The sequence below is a fragment of the Equus przewalskii genome, chromosome 16 (genome assembly GCF_037783145.1).
Source record: "Equus przewalskii isolate Varuska chromosome 16, EquPr2, whole genome shotgun sequence".
Lineage (NCBI taxonomy): Eukaryota > Metazoa > Chordata > Mammalia > Perissodactyla > Equidae > Equus > Equus przewalskii.
This window is the reverse complement of record NC_091846.1, coordinates 66,739,696-66,756,599: the sequence shown is the minus strand read 5'-3', so window position 1 is coordinate 66,756,599 and position 16,904 is coordinate 66,739,696. Positions and strand designations below refer to the sequence as shown.

Here is a 16,904-nt window from a genome sequence, read left to right as displayed (position 1 = left end):
CCTCTAACCCTCTCTTACAAGTCTCAATTAAATCCTTATAAAGCATTAGACATGATGTAGGTAACAAAATTAAACTCCTTCACATGGCTCTTCAGGTCTTCCAATTCTGACTTCCCTCTGTCATCTAACCTTATTTCCCAGTGCTCCTCAACACTTAATCCCTATTCTCCAAAGTCAAGTTCCGCACTGGCCCCTACATCACATCATGCTGTTCCTCCTTCTTGAGATGACCTTCCTTTCTCTAATTTTGACAACTGTCCTCTGCAAAAGTTTTGATCATACACCCCATCAGAAAAATACTTTTGAGCAGGAACAACCATTATAAGGCTAGTTACTTATTTATAAATGTTATACTTATATAACAGTACTAATATGTTACATACATTATCAAACATATATGAAAATTGACATTTTAAAAGAATGAGCTAAATAATATATAAGATGTAAGTTCAATTATTTCTTTTCCTTACCTAGAGGATGATCTTGCCCTAGGCTTGGGATGTAGACATCCCATTTTAGAAACAGAGATCTGGACAAAATATATCCATTCAGAGCTAGAGGAAGTATCTCCTCCTCCTTGAAGCCTTATCTACTACTCCTGCCCAAACTGAATTCTACCTTCCTGAACTCTGAGAATATTTAAAATTACAAGTAGTAAATCATTGATATAATATATGCTTCACCAATACTTTTTAGTTGATTAATTGAAGCTTGCATCTAGGATGCCAGAAATTTATAGGTTTTTAAAATAATTCAATATCTTAATTAAAAACATTACTGTCTTCCAAAAATTGCTTGGGTTGGGCTCTACTCCACTATGCAACATCCATTACAAGACGACTCCAAGTCAGACCGCAGTGTAATTTCATTTAAAGACTGGTTTGTTTCATTAAATATCATATGCATGGATTCCCATAGTTTTGGGGACTAGCTTTTCCACGTTTTGGCTAGTGAGATTTTTAACACATTTCTTAACCTCACTCAAATTCACTTCTTATTTAATTTATAAATTTACAAATAAATTTATAAAATAGGGACAAAAAGGAATTTTTGTGAACATTAAAAGAGATGATAAGCATAAAAACAGAAATGATATATAATGTAAGACAGTACTATTATTATTAGACCTAGTATTTATATGTTATAATGTAAATTATGTAATGTACAAGTGACATTTCTAAAATAATTGACCTCCTATTTCTATCTTCAGCTTTTGTTTCTTTCTGCAAATGAATTATTTTTATTTTCTCAATTTTATTTGCTCAGCTGAAAACATAGTGCTGTCTGCCTATAGGACTCAGGGTCTGATGGGTCTGAGTTCAAATTCTGGCTCTGCCAAGTATTAGCTGTGGGATCCTGGGTGTGTTGTGGAACCTTTTAGAACTTCTTTTATCTGCCAACATTAACTTCGTTAGGATAACATTAACTTCATAGGGTTCTTCTAAGCTTCAAATTACATGAGATGTATGTGTAAAGCACCTAGTTTATAACACATGCCACTAAAATATTAATTCCGCCCCCCCCCCCCCCCCCCGCCACACACACACCCCCTGCCTTCAGCAGGCATAAGAGAACTCAATGAGATGCTCTCATGGGCAAATGGAATCCTTTGAATTTTAGTTTCATTGTTGTCTTTGGTTTTCCCCCTGCCTATAGGCTATTTACACCCATTAATTAATTTAACGTTCTAGAAGCACCACCCTGCCATCCACAGCCAAACTCATCTTGCTACTGTGTGGCTGAGTTGGAGCATGAAGCCAGTATAGGTTTCATTCCCTAATGCCTTCTGGGCGGTCAGAGCTGAGAAAGTGAAGCCAATCAACCTCACTTCTTGCTTTGCTTCCACATCTGGGCTGCCTACTGTACTAGTTATAAAATGCTCTTGTCCAAGAAAACGTTTGGGGGCAGGAGATAGCGACATGCATGCATGTACCGGGGACCCTTGTAAGTTTTTCCTGTTCTGCAAAATTCAAGTTAATTAACCATTGAAAAAATAAACGAATAAAAGTTTTAAAAATCCAGCTTATAACTCATCTCCAGGAGCATTACTTAGCACACCCTGCCAGAGTGCTCTACTTTTAGGCTCCCAGTTTTTAACCCTCTATTTGAAGTGTTAATTGAGACAACGTCTGTGAAAACCCTTTGTAAAGCGTAAGGAACTATACGTATGTTAATTATCCTTCTGAAGACATTTGTGTGCTGACCTATTCTTATCTTGTTTGTAAGTATCTTGTTCCTCAGCGATTGTGTATTGCAAACTGCTTAGGACCAGGGACCTACAGTGTTTTCCAGTCTCCTGACTCCTCCCTCTGCCCTCCAGGGTGGCTTACCATTCCCAAAGCTCTTCCCCGGCAACCAGCTCGCCTAGATGCTCCTAAACCTCAGAACCTGCCCATCTGCCTGCCAAGACCCGTAGCTAAAAACCATTCTTTCAGGTCAGTCTCCTCTCCCAGGTCTTCCCATTCTGGTCCCTTACCTTGTGGCTTGCCTATGCCCTGAGAATATACACTAATTTTGACGTTAGGGAAAAAACAAAACAAAAACTTTGTATTTAAAAATGGAAATTGAATTTTTAAAGTAACTATGCTTTTAAAATAAAACGGGGGAAATTTCAATCCCCCAGGGTCAGGAATCAAGTTTCCTTGGTGGGAAGGGGACAATGAGATAATTGCATCAGGATCTTCCCAGGCACCCCGAGGCCCAGAGGTGTGGGAGAGAGTCTAGGATTTCTTTTTGTTGACAGTTGTTCAAGGCTTTTTAGATGGCGCGCCCATGTTCCCCAGTCACTTAGGGGCTGAATCTCGGCTTGCTCTGGGCAGCCACTGGGTGATTGCTCTCGGCAGCCTTATTTTTGGATTTTTTTGCAGGATTCGCATATGTCTGTCACTCATCTTACATCTTTATATGTTATTTAAACAGTATTTATGCTGAGAAATAAAGGTGAAGAAAGTACATATAAATATTTAAAGCAGAATTTTATTCTCCCCACATACACCAAAACTGCCTCAAACCTACAATTAATGTCTGATAGTTAACAACATTAAATAACGTTAGCCAATAAAGTTATTATTAAAGTCCTGGAAATTTACAATTTTGCATCATTTCTTTCTGTCTTTTATTTTGCACACACACAAAGTCAGGTATTAGGTAATTGACTTGTTCTAACCAAACAGCGAAAGCTGGAGGACCCAGGAGGTGTTTAATAAACACTTGTTGACTGATTGATGGAATATACCGACCTAGGATCTCCTAGACAATGCATTCTTTGTCAGAGCACTAAGGTAAATCGGTGGGTCCACTTTTATTACCAAGTGTTTCTGCCACATTGAGGGGAGCAGGACAGCTGAAAACTTGTCCATCAGCCCTGTGGCCCAGGTTCACAGAGGAACAAACCCCTGGGCCTTACCTTTCACACCTGTTTTCACTCTCAGCAACAGAGGCGGGACTAGCCTCAGCCAAACAATGCTGAGCAGTTGGAGGCACAGTCCTGATGCAGACCCAGCCATGACGCCACCTTAGACTCCTTACTATGAATATTATCACAGCTGCAACTAACAGTTTGTGCACATTAAAAAAACAAAAACCAAAAACTAACTGAGCTGAGTAAAAAGCAGGAGAGCAAAACACTATTGTAGCTAATTTACAAAGCCCAGCGAGGTCTTCCTGCCTGGTTCGTCTGAGAGAAACCAAAGCATGAAATATCTAATTCCTTGTCCACACGGCAGTACGCATCTAAGCCCAGCCAGTTCAGTTGACCATTCCAGAAAGGATGTCTGGGCGCATGACGCCTCTCTTCTTTTTGCAGCCACTCCCTCTCTTTCCTTGCTGGGGGTTCGGGCTGGGCCTCAGGAAGATTTTATGAAAAGAACTAAGTGTCCTCTGCCCTCTTCTGCTCTGCCCCAGGGTTCCGTGCTCATCTGGCCTGACTTTGGACCTACAGCTTTCCCTTGACTTTGCGACCTGCTGCTGTTGATGGTTCATACCTCCCTACATTTCCATAATGCCCCTTGCCTCCACTGCCTACCTGCTCCCTAGAGTTGCCAGGTTTCTCTGCCTGGTGTGACAGTAGTCACTATTTCTGACCCTGCCAACTCTCATGTGCAGCTGTACCTGGAGATATTAAAGGCCCCCAAACTATGTTTTCAACAACCAACATGCCCTGCAGTTGTACCACCTTTTCATTAATCAGAATCCTTTACTCCTTGCAATGTTACAACCTAGTTCTATGCTGATAATATGTTTTATCATTTTGAAAAATGTAAACAAATCAATATACCTTCCTTCCCATCTTCTCTTGTTATCGGGAGGAAAACGCAGGAAGAAAGGAAGAAAAAATGCATACAAGATTGAGCCTAGTCGGTCTACCGTAAGGAATTCTCTTAAGCTCAATATCTAATTTCTCTTCTCCCAATTCTTTCCTGGAATCTTGAGTACCTGATCTTGAATTTCTGTGGCACTCCCTGAGCTCGGGACTGGCTGGGAGCCATGTGATATTGATTTGTTTTCACCATAGCAACAGCAAATTAAAACAACTAGCAGAGAGAAGGCAGGCTGCTAACCAGTAAAGCTATATAACCAGTATATTTTGTAAGCATATTTTTCTCCTTTCTTCTTACTTTCTCTTTTATTCACTCTACTTTCACAAATTTAATGCAAAAGTCAAAGCAAAAATGGCATTAACTGCTGTGGGCACTACAAGGCCTATGTCTGAGAAAGTCTGGTGCACAGCTTCTGGTATATTACACCAGATAAATGGAGAAAATGTAAACAGCAAAGCTTTGATTTCCTTGGAAATTTTATTTGTTGTTCTAAGAATAAATGTCCCTAGAAAATTTACATGAGTGTGAAGTAAAGGGTTTTGTATAAATGACTATATTTCTTAATACCCTAAGACATTTGCCAAGAGTTTCATTAATAAGGAGGTTTTATCCCTTTGTACTTTAAATAGCTCATTGTGCCAAGAGACAAACAACTTTTTTTTTTTTTTTTTTGGATACAAGATCAAGGCCTCTCTAAATGCTAGAATTGTGAGGGAAAGTGTAGCGAGTATTATTCAATCCTATTAGGACATAGGAAAATTGAGGTGGGCACTTGCTGAAGGCTACACAACACTCTGAAAGAGGATGTAAACTTGAACGGGGAACTCCCAAGCACTCCAATCTGTTCTAATGGAAATTCTTTCTTAAAAGGCTCCTTATTAAAATCTAGCCGTCCCCAAGCCTCCACGACCAAGGCTGCCACCTGTGACACAGGGTTAACAGCCTACAGTAGTGGACTTCCCTTCCTTCTGCCAGTCTGTACGAGGACATGGTGCTCTTTATATAAAGCAGCTGTTCCCAACATCCCAACCAGCCGTGAACTTGGTGGCATAACCTGGATCCTAAATAGTGGCTCTGGGGAAACTGGGAATGGGGCCATAGGGACTGTCCACCCAGGTGGCAGTGCCGGGCAGCACCAAGGGGAAGTTGAGCCAGAAGCAAAGCCGTGCTCCGCTCCCCGCTGCTTTCTTGCCAGCAAAGCCAGAACCCTGCAGAAAACCTGCTCTGACCCGCCGGATGTGAGGCAGGTAGGAGAAGATGCCCTATTTATGCTGGAGATCGGTTTAAGGTTTAGAAAGGACTGGCTAAAATATGAAGACATAGCTCAAGACCTGCCAAGTGAGAGTTACAATGTTCCTGGCCAGGACATAAAGAAATATTCCTCTCCGTGAGCCTGAATAAAAGAACACACAGCAGAAATAGTTGGGAGATGACGTCAGAAGTTCTGGGCTAGTGTCCTGCACTTCTCCTTGAAAGTAAAAACAGTGGGTCTAGAAGAATCTACGTGGCATTGCCCTTATTTAAATGAGTACTCTACTGCTCCTCACAAAACAGGCAGGATGGCCAAAGAAACTTCATTTTATTTAAAGATTATAAGAATGTCTTCTTTTTAAAAAAACTTTTATTGTCCCCAAAATGCACATATTACCCAATTAACAAATATGTTTCCACTTAACCTTTGTCTCTTAAAAGGACAGTAATGTTTCTTGAAGAACATTCACGGTGGTGGTTAGGCAAGTCAGATTTTTTTCTTCGCTTCAGTGCTTGCTAACTATTCTAAAAATGTTACACATTTATTGTAAACACATGCTTCCGAGGCCTAACAAAAAAGCACAGTTTCCTCGTGCCTGGCAGAAATTTAAAACGGAAAAGGGCAGAAAGAATTCTTTAACAAATATATCCTTTCCTTCTCTCAGGCCAAGAGTGTTAAAAATAAATCTTCTCCATCGTTTCTCACTGGTGCTTCTCGGCAAGAAAGTTGATATGGTTCAGCATAGTGAAAACACAGCTTTAAAAGCTAGCCTGCCCTCATTAAATTATTCTGCTGGCTGTGTGTTCTCATTAAAAATGCATAAAGATCAGATAATTGCAGTAAGCGTTATTAACCCAGCTTTACTTTTGAATATAATGGTTCCACTTTTAAGCTGAAACAAAGGCTCAGACATGCCAGAAAAAGAAATGCAAACATTCAAGTACAGTATCGAAAACTTGTCAGGAAGCTGCCTCTTGCTGGCTTGTTAAAAATGTGCTTTTGAAACTCAATTAAAGCCGTGGCATTGTAGCCCTAGGTAGCTCCCTAATTTCTAATAAATAGACATATTTTTTGGCTAAACGTTCGATGGATGATTATTTACCATGAAGTTTTCTTTTCTTAATTACAAGTCTGTTTTCAAATAATAGGATCAATGTAAACTTTATTTATTCAGGAGCTAACTATCACAGTATGAATAATTTCTATAACAAGAAAATAAGAATGCTCCCAAGAATTCAAATGGTTTCTGTTGAATAATAAATGGATCTATTCTTCGAATAAAAACTCATTTTATGCCTCACCCCGAACAGGCGGCATAGATTCAAGCTTTGCCATTTCTTTTTCTCAAATCAAAACGTTACGTAAAACTCCAGGGTCCCCTGCAAGTATTACATTTGAATTAGTGGAATCCAGTTTCCCTGGCTTTCCTAAGCAACACACATGGAATGCAGCACACTGCAGCAAACTCTTTAAACATTCAAAAAAAGGGGGGCGGGGGGAATGATTCTCCTACCTTGTTTAGCTCTGCCTTTCCTTCCCTTTTACAGTAACCCCAGGAACATCTGGCAGAATCAAGCGGCCGAGGCTTCTCCGCTGCATCATGAGGAAGAAATTTCCATGTAAATAGTTCTCATTCCCTGTTTATTGTACTCTGAGAGCCGTCTGCCGTATCTGGAAAATTTTGCCTTCAGATGATGAAGCAAAGACAGTCTAAACTCTGTTGCTGTAAGCTGCAGCCCTTCCTTCCGACAAATCCCTCCCAGCCACGGGCAGCCAATCCCCAGCCAGCTCGTCAGCCCTATTCGTCTGAAACTGGCCCTAATAGGATGACTGACACAGCAACACAGCACTTGCAGTGTGTGAAAACAGTGCATCCATACTGATGAAAGAGGAATTTCCCTCTCAGAAGAAAGCAATCAGAGCACCAAGACAAAGTAGCACGTAATTGGCAGAGCAGAGAGGGGTAGCTTGAGAAAACACCCTTTAAGACAGGCAGCCCAAAGCTTGTGGCTGCCCTACAAATACTTTTGAAAATACAACGCTCTGTATATTCAAAAGAAATCCAGGTTGTATATGAAAGTGAAGTCATTATCCCATTTGACAAAGCATATATATATATATATGTATATATATATATATATATATATGTATATATACATATATATTAAAGGAAAAACAATTCAATGTCTGCCATGGAAATTAATACCTTACAGAACATTTATGTGTGATTTCCATTAGTGAGGCAGAATGTATTAGCCAAGTACACACTCAAAATCAAAACATGCTTGTACCTCTAGCACACAGTTTTCCTCTATAACATCTGTTATTGCTGGGGCTAATTACTGTAGCCCATATATCTTTCATCAATGTTTTCAGACCCACTGGGGATTTTAATTAGGGAATTCTGAACAATGAAATTGATATCTCTACATTACCATTTTGCCTTCTTGGCAGGCACCCATGAGAAGGTTAGGTGTGCCTTAGCCTAATCCTAAAGTACGTTAGGTGCCGTTTGATAAATACTGTGCTTTGGTCCATCTTGTCATTAATGAAGCAATGATTACAGGATGATGTTTACTGCTGAATACACACGCACCTGGCACATGATCCAAGGGCGCGCCATCAGGTTCCACTCCACACAGCGTGATCTACGAGGTGCTGAAGTTTCCTGAGATAAAGCAGGAAAAGGAATGGAAAGGTTAGTGAGGGTTATTCATTTTTTTCCCAGTCAACGGTACTCCTACGTGCTTTGAAAAAAAACGTGGCATTTGGGAAACACAAAAAGCATACATTTTCCTTCCACTACACACAACATTTTGAATAAAAAAAATTACGTGTCATGATTATGTGACTGGACCAAAGCAGGGACAGAGTCCCATTCATTTGAAAGGTTGAACTCAACGCACTATTGTTTATAAACAACTGTGCGATGAATCTGTAATGAAGTAAGAGTTGGGGTGGAATGCAATGGTTTCTTTTGATTTTTGCCAATTGCATTTTAAAAACACAGTGTTTAATATGATTTGTAGGCTATTTCTTCAATAGAATACCATGCTTTAGTCCCCTCCAATTTTATACTTACAATGCTTTTTTTCATCCCAGTGTAAATCCGTCATATATCATAACTTGTAGGTTTTCATCTACTGTAATTTTTTTGGAAATTTAAATGATCTCTGTGGTCCAAGAGGTAGAAAATTATTTTTAAATATTAATACACTTAACGTTATACCGCATGTAAATGGACGATCACAGGTTTATGAAGCTACTCTTCCTGATCTCCCGTTAATTTTGGTCTTGAAACTACAATTCCTTTAACTTCATTCTCAAAATTTTAGTCATCCTTGACTCATTCACCCATTTTCATCCATTGGAACTAAGTCTTGTTGGTTTTTCCTTCTAGGTAGTTCAGAACTCTGACGTATTATGTAGATAATACAAATGCTAATAAGTTGGCTTCTGGACTCAAGCTTCTCCATGTTCAAGCTCCCCTGCTGCCAGACTGGTTTTCCTAAGTCATGTAAAGTCATGTTCCTTTCGTATTCAAATTCTTCTCTCTATAAAATCCAAATTACAGACTTTCAAAGTCCTTCATGATCTGGCTCCTCTCTTTCTACTGAACATTTTCTCCACTGTTTTCCTAAATGAACTTTGTGTCATGTTTATTTCTCCTGGACCTGGCTCCTATGTTCCCTCCCCAGACCTGACGCCCAAGAGCTTCACTTGACAAAATCTTACCCAACCTTTAGACCTCAGCTTGTCTTCTCTTTCTTCTGCTATGTCTTCCTTGTTCACGTTGTTTTCTCTCATGCTCTCCTTTGAAAGCATTCTGTACTGTTCATTTTACCAGACCTTTAAACCCTTATTGATGAGTTGATCTTCCTGTCTCAGAGGGCTAGGTTTGGGTAATGTATTAATTAAGACAATGTACATGAAACATCTATACAGCGGCTGGCACATGATAAATGCTCACTAAATGATGGCTATTCTTATTGTTAGTTCCACATTGTTCATTGCATTTAGCAAGATGCCATGCACAAACTTGCTGATTTCATGATTCCTGTCTCAAGAATTGACATGATATCCATCCAATTGAACAAGCCAAAAACTGGCAGTTGTTCTTGACCCTCCTCCAACACCCAACCACCATATGAAACCCATTATCAAAGCCTGTCAAGTTTGGCACCCAAATATTTATAAATATTTCACTTTGCTCCATCTCTACCAATGCAGTTTTGTGCAGTGTCTTTCACCATGTGTCTTTCATCATGACATGGAAATAGACTCATTGAAATAGACTCTTAGCTGGTCTCCTGCATATATTCTTGACCCCTTCGATCCCTCTCCTACATGTCTGCCAAAATGAGAATTCAAAAAAGGAATTCTGATTATTCCACACTTCTCTGCTTAAACTTTTACTATATACTGAATTATGTACCCCCAAATTCATATGTGGAAGCCATAAGCGTCAGTGTGGTGGTATTTGGAGATGAAGCCTTTGGAAGGTAATTAGGTCATGAGGCTGGGACCCTCATGATGGGATTAGTGTCCTTATAAGAAAAGACATCAGGGACAGAGATATTTTTTCTCTCTCTCAGCCAAGTGAGGACACAGAAAGAAGGCAGTCATCTACAAGCCAGGAAGAGAGACTTTACCAGAACCCAACCATGCTGGCGTGCTAATTTCAGACTTCCAGGGTCCAGAACTACAAGAAAATAAGTTTCTGTTGTTTAAACCACTCAGTCTATATGATATTTTGTTATGGCAGCTTGAGCTGACTACTCTAGCCTTTAAACATCTTTGGGTTGCTTTTAGGAAAAAAATGAAAGTTCTCAACATGGCCTACAAGACGCTGTGTTATCCAGCTTCTGCCTACCTCTCCAGCCTAATCAGAGGCCATTTCTTCAGGGAACTCTTCCCTGATCCCCAAGATGGATTCAGGTCCACCTGTTGTTTTCTCTCACAACCCTGTGCCCTCTAGAGCAGTACTTCTCAAATTTAATGTGCATGGGGAAATCCCCCGAGATCTTGTTAAAATGCACATTCTATCTCAGTAGTTCTTGGGTGAATACTGAGATTCTGCTTTGCTAACAAGCTCCCAGGTGACGCTGATGTGACTGGTCCATGGACTACTCTTTGAGTAGCAAGATTTTATAGATGTTGTTCACTTTATAGCACTTTTTACAGGGTTTAGTGATACATTTATTTGGTTAATTACTTAAGATCTATCTTCTCAACCAGTCTGTCAGTGTCAGACGTCACCATTGCCTCTCCAGCATCTAATCTAGTATGTGCCTGGCATAGGAGAGGAGATGCTCAATAATAAATGTGTGTTGAATTAATGAACTGATCGATACAATGTACTGCAGATCCAAGCTGAACTTTTCTCTTTCCTTTTTCTCCTCCTCCTCTTCCATCCTTTCCTCTTCTTCTTCTCTTTACTTTTCTCTTTCTTTCTCTAATTCAATATTGAAAGTCTCTAAATTCTGGAAAGAAACAATGTTTACTCAAGTCGTGATATGCTAAAAAGGAAGGAGAATGGTTGAGAAACCAAACATAGAACAAATGTCAAAAAGATGAACAACTATGTCAAAGTAAAGGAGGTGGCCAGAGGAATTAAAATGAAAGACACCACCTTCGGATTCATCCAGTAGAAGTTGTCAGTTATCTTTTACAAGTTGATAAATTCAGGATCTATAACTCCAGCCTTTTTCTTCCTTTAGACCCAATTTTTCACTTGAATGTACCAGAGATAACTCATTTTCACCTTGTCCCAAACTAAAATCATTTCTATTCTATTGAAATACATTTCTCTTATGATTCCATTTCAGTGAATGGAAATACTACCTTTGACGCCTTCTTCTCTCACCTGTAACATCCAAATACTCCCAAGTCCTATAAATTCCTCTTTTTCAAATTCATCTACTTCTCTCCATCTTCACTGTGTGTCCCTAATTCAAGCTCCCAAGAGCTTTTGTCTATTCTTCATCTCTCTGCCTCCAATCTTTCCCCTCACCTCTCACTGTATTTACCACACTGCAGTCAAACTCACTTTTTAAAAACACAAATCTTACAATGCCATTACCTGCATAAAGTCACTCAATGACTCCCCATTATCTTCAGGATAAATCCCTTGCCTAATTCTCAAGTATATTCTCTCACCATTCCTCTTGAACTCACTTCCCTCATACTTCACATCCAGTATTACTACACCAATTTTAATCTCTAGAATGTGTTATGCCCTTTCTAATTTAGAGCCTGGATTCCTTCTGCATCAAACATCTTTTATTCCTTTCATACTTATCTAACATCCTTCCTTCTGGCGATATTCAGTGTGCACATCACGTCTTCCAAGAGGCCTTCTCTGACCACCATGACTTCCCTGCCACCTTGACATTTTATTTATCATAGCAATTATCATAGTCTAGTATAAATATGTCTTGCTTGTTTATGTGCCTCACTAGTCTTTATGAGAGAAGTGACCATGTCTTTCTTGCTCATCAGTTTATCTCCAGCACATAGAACATGCGGTGATATAATAGCAGATGCTTACTAAATAGTTAATGGTTAAGTGGATAAACTTGAAAATAGCACTAGTAATAAAGTGGCAAACACAAATGCAGGGTTCAAGCAAAAACCTTGATAGTGAAGCCACAGAGACAATGTATGTAGGCTGTACTACATGTATATTTTTTAAAAAGTTAGACTAGAGAAGGGAAAGGAGAAATAATATGAAAGCCAAAAGGCCCAACACAGTTATGAGATCATCTCCTTTGTTGGATATACCAAAGTCAGCCAGCTTAGAGGCAAGGGGAAAATTAATCTTTGGTGATGTTTAAAATGGAGGTGATTTCCATAGAAACAAAGTCTATCTTCAAGTGGAAAAGAATAGGTGTCCTAGAACAGATGGAAGTGTTGACTTTCCAGGAGAGATGGCTAGAGAGGAGGAGAGGTTGTTTACAGCAAGAGAGAAATGAGACAGAAAGATAACTTGCAGGTGGGCCTGATCTGTAACAACTCAGTTTTAGGGCTCATTTTTCTCTCAATGTAATATTTCCAGCCTCTACTTCCCCCACTTAGACCTTTGGTATACATTGTTTTTTATTTTCCTCTAGCTGTTTTATGTATAACCCCTATTAGAAGTCTCTTGAGGACAGAGACCATGTATTAAAATCTTTCTGTATCCTTCACGTTGCCTAGAATGGAGCAGTGCTGAATTGATTTTTGTTGATGGATTTTTGTGTAGAATTCTGGAGAAAATTTGCATACTTTGGAAGAGACTGGTAGTTCTTTTTTTTTTTTTTTTTAATGTGCGGGTTGTTGAAAATGCAGCAGGAGATAGAAAATTGGTTTTATAACTGTCAGAAAAAGTTGTAGTGTTTTCAATTGAATTTATCACAAGAAAGGTCAACTGGTTCCTAAATTTTCCCCGTAGGTCTAGGGACAGAAGACTCTGGGAAAAATTAGGACTAACATTTCTGGGTTAAAGAGAATAGAATGAAATAAATTGCATAAAGCATGTAAATAAAATGTCTGAGAAACCCTTCACATAGAACTTGGCACATAATAGATGCTTGATGTATGTTGGCTATGACTATTCCTGCTACTGCTATCATCATCATCATCATCATCATCCTTATGTTCTAGAATTCTAGCTAGATTTCACTGAAGAGTGATTACTGTTATGTCAAAAAAGTGATAGTGGACTAAAGTAGAGATTTCCAAACTTTCTTGGTTGGTGGTGCTGTAGATGTTCAGAATTTTTTTCACTGTGCTCCTACACCAAAAATAATTCCCAAAAATACATAATTGTTCCATTTATAAAGTAATTAGGTCCCAACAACTTAGTGTTTCTATTTTAACAACTTCATAGCTGTTTGAAAAGTTAATACAAAGAGCTTAAAAGAAAAAACAGGGGCCGGCTCCATGGCCAAGTAGTTAAGTTCGCGCTCTCCGCTGCGGCGGCCCAGGGTTCGGATCCTGGGCGCGGACATGGCACCGCTCATCAGGCCATGTTGAGGCGGCGTCCCACATCCCACAACTAGAAGGACCTGCAACTAAGATATACAACTATGTACCGCAGGAGTTTGGGAAATAAAGCAGAAAAAAAAAAAAAAAAAAGATTGGCAACAGTTGTTAGCCCAGGTGCCAATCCTTAAAAAACAAAAAGATTGGCAACAGTTGTTAGCCTAGGTGCCAAAAAAAACAACACAAAAAAAAAACAAAGAAAAAACAATATTTTTATTTCGTTCTTAAATAACTCCAATTATAGTCATGCACCACATAATGATGTTTTGGTCAATGATGGACCACATCTATGATCGTGGTCCCATAAGATTAGTACCATACAGCCTAGGTGTGTAGTAGGCTATACCATCTAGGTTTGTGTAAATACACTCTATGATGTTCTTACAAAGACAAAATTGCCTAACAACACATTTCTTAGAACATATCCCGTCATTAAGTGACACATGACCGTAGTTATTAATGGATTGTGAGTGCCTATTGGGTACTGCATACCATTCTCAAAGCTTGAACTCAGATTGGAACCACTCCTCTCAATTCTCATTTACAGTTCCACATTGATTTTTGTGCGGTACTCGCTTTTCATCTTAGCAACTGCTGGAAATCCAACTTTGCAAAGATACATGATATCATTGAAAGGAATATAGTGTGATTCTCATATTGACACTGAATTACATTGAATTAGTAGTCTTCACAGTGTCTAAAAAATGTTGAATATTTCTATGCTTCCCTTGGAAATGTAAAATATCCTATGGAAACCTATGAGTACACTGCAGTTTCAAAGCACAGTTCAGGAACCATGACTTTAAAGCAAGAGTTCCAACAGGTTGGCTAACATCAACTGTCCTATTGTTTTCTCTGGTGTGATAGTTGCATCAAGCCTCGTGTCCTGGGGCCCAAAGGCATCTGAAGTTGCAGAAGGAAGGTCTGGTCAGAGGTGACTAGACGTGTCCAGCCCTGAAACTGAGGTTGTTTGAAACCAATCCTTGAGATGTGGATGGAGACTATGATCCTCCAGAATTTCAGAAGCTTGTGGGCCAAAAAGAGAAGAACATGATGAAACAAAGAGGATGCTGAGTGCTGCCCGCTGTTTATGGGGAGGGGAACTTACCAATAACCATTGCCTTTCAAAATGGTGAATTCTGAAAATATGTGCAAAGAGAAAAGAACAATGAGACTTTTTTCAATCGTTACTAGACCACATAAATCTTTTGCAGCTTATCCCCACTCTTCTCCTATGCTAGTTAGGGGATCGCCATGAGTTCCTCATATTTACTGTTATGTTCACTATAAAATGACTATAAAATAAAAAGAAGGAGTATTTTTAGACCCTGTCTCCACTTCTCTATATTAAAGTAGTACTTCTGACAGAGAAGAGAATCCTCCCAACCTAAAATGCTAGAGGCGGCTGGCATGCTCTTCCTCCCATTGGGTTACTTGAAAGATTCTTCCGTCCATTACCTTCTGCCCATCTTCTGACTGAAGGGTCAAGCTGGATAGGAGTCCAGTAGAAATTGGATAGAAGGAGATCTACTCACCTTGCTCTACTTTTCCATAGCACCTACCACCTTTTGTCATAATATATAATCTACTTAATGTTTACTCTTTGTTGTCCATTTCCTCCACTAGAATGTAAGCACCCCAAGGACAGGGGGCTTTTTCTGTTTTGTTCATGGTACACTCTTAGTGCCTATTATGGTACCTGACATATGGGACTGATGATAAATATTTATTAAATAGATGAATAAAGTGTGGAAAGACTGCAATATGGTGTAGGATGAACAGGAAATTGTGTCTAAGACTCAAGGCCAAGCATCAAAGCTAGAGTAGATCTTCCTAAGGGACTTCCAAGGTCATTAGAGCCATGAGTGTGAAAACCAGGGAAGAGTCAAAATCACCAACTGAGAGTGCAACTTTGGCGCCACCCAACAGTGTGTGCTATTGCAGAGTTGGGATTTTACGTTTCTGGGATGTTCAATGAGCAGCCCAGATCCCTAGAAAGGGCCTTTAATGAAATGGGAATAACTCTTTTTCAACAGATTCGTAAGTGGGTGAGTTTGAGAGAAAAGAAGATCCTGGTGAGATCGTGGGTGAGCTTCTGTGATGGGGGGAATATGTAAGCTCATTGATTAGAGAAGACATTGTCATCTCTGAGTGAAAATATGGACTGGATATGGGAAACAGATAAAGTGTGGCATGCGTCTAAGTGCGGCTTTGATTACAAGCTTGTATTAAAAAAAAATAAATGCAACTGGTTTTATGTCAGAGGTGGAGGTAGCGGGGTGGGGGATGGGTAAAATGGATCAAAAGGTATAAACTTCTAGTTATGAGAGAGATAAATCTTGGGGATGTAATGTACAGCATGGTGACTAGAGTCAACAATGCTGTATTGTGTATTTGAAAGTTGCTAAGACAGCAGATCTTAAAAGTTCCCATCACAAGAAAAAACATTTGTAACTATATGTGATGATGGGCGTTAACTAAATTTATTGTGGTGATCATTTCACAATATATAGAAATATCAAATCATTATGTTGTATACCTCAAATGAATACAATGCTATATATCAATTATATTTCAATAAAAAAGATTGAAATATGGGAAAAAATCAAATGGTTTTGATTTACTACAACATAGCATTCTTTGATGAAACTCTTTTTAATGCTTTTATTCTTATCTCCATCTCTTTTTGTTTCTCTCAGAGTTGCTACCCTAACTAGATCTACTTTCTCACTCATCTGATTAGGATTTATCAAATACTTGCTATATATTGGTCCTAATTCAGACGTGGAAGATATAAAGATGAGTGAGACACAGACCTGACCCTGAGGAGCTTGAAGAATTACACAGCGATCTCAAAAGTGAGATCTGTGCACACTGGTCACAAAATGTTCCCTAAGAAAAGAAGCCACAGCCAAGTAAGTTCAGGAAATGTTGGAATAACCAACTAAACATACACTTTCACCAAAGGACTTCTCAGAGCTTTTATTCTGGGAACGTGCTTTGTGAATCTCCAAAAAGGGGAATATGGTTTGTCCTGTTTGTGAATTTATTTTACTGCTGATCCTCTTATTCTAAAACCATCTAACTAATTTGGTGTTCTTGCGGATGCATTTTGGGAAACACAAGCCCAGATAAGGTTTGTTTTCTTTCCTGTTCTTTGGGTCATGTCCATATCTGCTTACCTCGTTCAACTTAACATCTTTTATCTGATGCCATCTCTTCTGAGTTTACCAAGATCCTCAACTTTGCTAACAACTTGTGAGGCATCTGCCATGTCTCAATGCTACTTTCTATTCATTTCTTGAACT

At 39.2% G+C, this 16,904-nt stretch overlaps 1 protein-coding gene across 10 annotated transcripts in view; it reads right to left on the bottom strand.

Moving 5' to 3' along the window:
* MBNL2 (muscleblind like splicing regulator 2) overlaps window positions 1-7,449 on the bottom strand; it is a 153,700-nt gene extending 146,251 nt beyond the window's left edge. For 8 of the 10 annotated variants that reach the window (XM_008516142.2, XM_070579084.1, XM_008516154.2 and 5 more), the window contains exon 1: window positions 7,085-7,342. The gene's annotated coding sequence lies outside the window, so the exon portion shown is untranslated. Of the gene's footprint in view, window positions 1-7,084 lie in introns of all 10 variants that reach the window. The other 2 variants (XM_008516170.2, XM_070579090.1) reach the window with 2 other exon arrangements.
* Between the last annotated feature and the right edge of the window lie 9,455 nt (window positions 7,450-16,904).